A 5,963-nucleotide genomic window follows, 5' to 3' on the forward strand; every position below is an offset into this window, starting at 1 on the left:
ATTCAGTTCTGGCCAATGAGACTTCAGGGAAAAGCTGCTGGAGAGCTTGTCAAAGATGTTTCTTCTTAGATGGGAAGACAGCCTCAGGAGGAGAATGTCCTTGGCTCTCACCCTTTCTTCATGCTTGAAATGCATTGCTGTGCAAATTGCAGTCGCCATCTTGTGACTATGGGGAAATTAGCCTGAGGGCATGCAAAAAAAACAGGGTAAAGGAAATATCTTGCCCTTCCCCCTCCCCCCCCCCCCAGGATATGTGTGCGTAGTTATAGTAACCATGGACTCCGTGTTTTGTGAAATAATTAAGCTTCTTCATTGATTAAGCCACCATTATCAAGCTTTTATTTTGGAAGGTGAATGCATCCTAAACCCATATTTTTTTTTCTCTAGGTCACAGAATATACCTTCCAGATAGGTACCATGATAAAGATACTATACAGCATCTGAAACACACAATGACTCAACAACCAGAAACCAGACATTTGTCATTGAATCTTCTTATTTTCTCTCATTGGGAAAACAACAAAGATGCCCTTTGTTGATTTCAACTTGAGACAGCTCTTCCACAGTTGGTCATATATAACGAGAACTCAGTGAACCATCACTAAGCATGATTCCTCTTTTCCTTTACAATCTTACCTAGTCATCAAGGTCCCTTGAGGTCTACCTTCTCCATGAATGCTCTGTGATTCCCTCTAGCCCCCAGGGATGCTTCCTCATGAGGACACATAGTACTTACTTGGTACTTCATCATTTTCTCTTGTAGCACCTTTTGTTTCTTTATCCTAACTTCACTTTTTATGTGTTTAACTATCTGGAGGGCATGTACTATGTGTTATAATTCTTTTTATCTTCCATGGCATCTACCACCAGGTAGGCACTTGGGTGTATTCAGAATGTCTCTAAAATAGGTCAGTGAAGCAATGAAAAAATAGGCCAGCTATTCTCACTCTTTTGATCATGGAGTGGTATTTACCTTGAATAGTTTCAGCCAGCTGCGAATTGGTGATCTGGATTATTGTTACCGCATTTTATAAGATCGGATTCTTACACAGATTCTTATGTTCAGTGCCAATATCTAACTCAATATTTTCCCCCCAATTCTTAAGACTTTTACCAGTTTTGGATTCATGATATTTTTAACCATTTGACTGATGCTCTCATTTCCCCCCAAGATATCTTATTTATTTATTTAAAAAAAATTTTTTTTATTAGTTTTCTTTATTTTTGAGAGGCAGAAAGAGACAGAGCACGTGTGGGGAAGGGGCAGAGAGAGAAGGGGACACAGAACCGGAAGCAGGCTCCAGGCTCTGAGCTGTCAGCACAGAGCCTGATGCAGGGCCCAAACTCACCAACTGTGAGATCATGACCTAAGCTGAAGTCGGACGCTCAACTGACTGAGCCATCCAGGTGCCCCACCCCCAGATTTCTTTTACTCAGATTGCAAAGAACTTATTCTGAACCACTTTCTGTTCCTTTCTTGAAGATCATTTCTTCTCACATTTCTACCACCCAGGGACAAGAATCCTTCAGACACTCATTGTGACCTATGTGCCACCACCCCTCCATCCCCCAAACTGGACAGCCTCTGAAGGCCTGGATGGAGAGAAGAAGCCAGACTGTAGTGTCTAGAGTTGGTACAAAATGGGACCAAAACTAGTGTGGGGTGTTCTGCCTGGGGCAGCCAAGAACTGAAACAGCCTGGATCCCCAGGGAGTGCTAGCAGTACAAACACAGGAAGCCAGGGGCCAACACCAGTTTCTAGAGGTAAACAGAAAGTATAAAGGTCAGCAGCTCTGCAGAAGCTGGAATGAGGTGGGAGGAGGCTGGAATAGGAGCTGGGAGGGTCCCGGGCCTTTCCAAGAAGATCCTGGAGTAGCCTCACTTCGCATTATCAGTTAGAAGACACATGGCACACGAAAATGTTGCCCTGGTGCACACCAAAGAAAGAACAAAAAGACACTTCCTTTTGCATCTTTTTCAATTCCCAGCCCCACATCTTTATAGTTAATTTTGTCAGGCTATTCTATTTATTAAACAAAGTTAATTCCCTCCATATCCTCTGAGGACTGGGTTGTCCTAGAGTCAGCAGGCCACTTGCCAGGCTGCCTGCACATTTGCATTTGAAGGGCACTGTCACTTTGGACACTTCCAAGGACTCCAGGAGGATGGTGGTTTCCCTAGGCTGCCTGCTTTCTGGAGTGCCTCTAACATGCCTGGTCTCAACAGGAAATAGACAAGGAGAAAGAAAGAAAGAACGAAAGAAAGAAAGAAAGAGAGAGAGAGAAAGAAAGAGAGAGAGAGAGAAAGAAAGAAAGAAAGAAGAAAGGAAGGAAGGAAGGAAGGAAGGAAGGAAGGAAGGAAGAAAGAAAGGCAATAAAATCTGGACAGCAAAATGCTAGTGTAAGAGGCTACTTAGAAAAACAAACAGATCTATATCTAGTCCTAGAACAGCAGCAATGTCCAGAGGGCAGCCAAAAGCCCAGTGGAGCAAGTAAAAGATAACAGACAGCAAGCAGCAGGCAGCAACTGACAGATCTCTCAGAGCAAGCAGGAGGCAGTCTGAGCAATTACACAGGGATGAAGCTGAGACCCACAGAGCAATGAAAAGAGATGGAACAATGCCAGCAAAGACTTAGGGGTAACCGGGGGCATCAGAGGGAAATATGAAAAAAGCTTCGTATTTGCCATAGATTCCAGATAAAGAAAGTTCCAGATCAAAAAGATAGATTGGGTCATCTAGGAGGAAGGGAGGAGGATGGGAATGAATTTTTCAGTACAATTGCTTAGAAAACGTCTAATTTTTTTTTTCCTTTTTACAAAGATGAGCTCAAAATGAGATCATTGGAGACATTGTCACTGCAGCCCACAGCTGTCATAGTAAAGTAGGAAGGGCAAGGCTTTCTGGAACTTCCAGGCTTACCTAGACTCATTAGGGGTCTCCCTGAGGTCTTAGAAATCTGTTCCTCGTGGCCCTGGACTGGGCTGGCTGCTGCAGTGACAGAACAATGAGGCAGGTTCAAGAAAGAATTCTGGTTCCTGAGTGCAATCTGGAAGACCTTGATTTATAAGGCAAGTTTTCACTGGCTGGAAAGACCATCAGTCTAGGCATAGAGTTGCTCTCCAGGGGGCATTGTGATTGCTTTGATGGGATAAGATAAGGGTGTCCATGTATAGGACAGTAACTCTCCTTATTTGTACCAAGAAACCTCTGTGAAGCCATGGAATTGTTTAGGTATGCAATGCTCAGCACTTCTTTGGCATTTAGCCTCCCTCCCCTCCCTTGACCTTCTGCCACATCCTCTGGCCCATTTCCAATCCTGGATCATTTCCATGATCCACTTTCTCCACGCTGCCCTGGAGCCCCCAAGCCCACCATGCGACATAGTCTGCCAGGTGCCATCTGACTGAGTGCTTACAGACACCTTGCTGGCCTTCTAACGATTTCTCATCTATTTTTTTAAAAAAAATTTTTAATGTTTTTATTATTTTTGAGAGAGAGACAGAGTACAAGTGGGAAGGGGTAGAGAGAGAAGGATACACAGAATCTGAAGCAGGATCCAGGCTCTGAGATGTCGGCACAGAGCCCGATGCGGGGCTCGCACTCGTGAGCCACGAGATCGTGACTTGAGCTGAAGTCGGACGCTTAACCAACTGAGCCACCCAGGTGCCCCATTCTCATCCATTTCTGAGTACACTGAGAAATACTATATGATTCTGCTTATCTGTGGTACTTTGAGCAGTCAAATTCATAGAGACAGAAAGTAAAAAAGTGGGTGCCAGGGGCTGGGAAAAGGGGGAATGGAGAGTTATGGTCTAATGGCTTTTGAGTTTTAGTTTTGCAAGAGGAAAAAAGTTCTGGAGTGATTGGTTGTGATGGATGAACAACAGTGTGAATGTACTCAATGCCACAGAGCTGTAGACTTAAAAATGGTTACAATGGAAAAAATGGTTAAAATGGTAAACTTCTTATTATGTATATTTTACAGCAATTTTAAAAAAATAAATTTAAGGGCGCCTGGGTGGCTCAGTCAGTCAAGCATCCAACTCTTGATTTTGGCTCTGGTCACGATCTCACGGTTGTGGGATCAAGCCCTGCACTGGGCTCTGCATTGGTGGTGCAGAGCCTGCTTGGGATTCTCTCTCTCTCCCTCTCTCTCTGCCCCTCCCCCAGGCATGCTCTCTCTCCATATAAAGAAATAAGCTTAAAAAAAAGGTTAAAATTAACAATAAATAAATTAACAAATTTAATAAAAAGGAGGATGCCCCTTCTCCACCCCAGATTACTCCATCAGAATCTCCAGAGTGGAGACTATTTTTCATTCGTCCAACAGAGAGCGGCTCTGCACCAGGCACTGAGCGAGGGGCTGGGGACGCTGACCTGAAGCACGTACCCACACCCCCCTCCCCCTTGCAGAGCTCATAGCTCCGTGAATGGAACTGGTCCTTTTCATGCAGTTGCAGGAGGGGGAAATGCAGAGTGTGTATGGGAAATGAGAGGGCCGTTCTCAACCCTGGGGTCAGAAGGGAGAAGAGAAGTGGGCAGCACTGAGTTATCTCTACCTGCTTACAGCCCTCTGCTGTTTCACCCACTCCGTGCACCTGGAGTGTCGGCTTCCACTACTGAAACATTTGGTGGGTTTAAATGCCCCCACCCCTCATGTACACACTCATGTTTTTGGAGGTTTATAGTGAGTTTTTTTTTTTTTTTACTGTATGTATTTCTTATTATAAAATCCTAATATCAAAACTACTATGAAAGAAAAAACACTGCTAATTAAACTAGGACTTGATGTTTAAAAAATCTTGTAGTGTTTCTATTTTGCACTTACTGAAAGAATACATTTATAATTAGACATAGATTTTTAAAAATCATGCATTGATCTTGTGCAAGTAGTGAGTTCTTAATTGCTAAGCACTAGGGTGTACTCCGTGTGGCAGAGGTAATGGTGTGGTTTAGCCAGCCTTGTTCCATCTTCCTCTTCCAAGGCACTCAGGAGCAACTCTTTTCTCCTCCCTCCCTCCCTGTGAGGTGGGGGGTCATGTGCCTACGTTCTAGCCAATGGGGTGTGGGGAGAAGTGATGCAGGCCACTTCTAAGGCAGACCCTTAAACCCCCCAACCCCCGTGCTCCAGCTCCCTCCTCGCCTTTCTTGGCATCAAGGACAACTCCTGCTTGATAAGGACAAGCCACAGGGAAGGGTCTTCTGACCAGCACTGGTCTCACTGTGAGTGAAAAACAAACCTTTACCGGGTTAAACCAAATGAGAATTTGTTTTTTTGTTTTGTTTTGTTTTTTTCCTGTGGCAGCTGCTGGCTTTACATAGCTGAGGTGTTCTCCATTTCTGTTCATTCATTCAGTGAATGCTTTTCCAGCACTGACCATTGTGCCTGGAATGTAGCTGCGAGTGTTCTCACCACCCCCTGTTTTCTCTTCAGAATCCAGCTGGGGATCATCCTCCTGAGATTCGCTCTCTTTACATGGTGGTCACAAGGCTTTCTGCGGAGTGCCCTCTTACCTCCATGGCGTTTTTCATTCTCCTTCCGCACTCATAAAAAGAAAGGCATTTCCAAGCATTTCACCCTTGGTGTCTCTCCTTGTCTAACCCTGAGTGTCAGTGCAAGGGGAGGGAGTACCTTTGGAGAACCTGGTACCATGATGCAGATGTGACTCCTGTAAGAGGAGAGAGGAATGAAGGAGGATTGGGTAGGAATCGCCCCAGGCTGCCTGGCAGCTCTGAGAAACTTTCTTGGTCAGGCTGATGAGCTCCAGAGAAAAGAGTACCTGTTTGAGGACTCCCCCGCTGGGCAAGAATGAGCTGGCTCTAGTACCTTTTACCTTTGCTGTGCTCTGACACTGGCCAGGAGCAACCAGGGGAGCGTCAGCTCAGCAAGAAGGCAGCATGGATCCTGGAGGGGCAGCAGCTGGAGGCTGTCAGCTCCTGTAATCCTCACATCTGGTTCTCT

The sequence above is a fragment of the Lynx canadensis genome, chromosome C1 (assembly GCF_007474595.2).
Source record: "Lynx canadensis isolate LIC74 chromosome C1, mLynCan4.pri.v2, whole genome shotgun sequence".
Taxonomy (NCBI): domain Eukaryota; kingdom Metazoa; phylum Chordata; class Mammalia; order Carnivora; family Felidae; genus Lynx; species Lynx canadensis.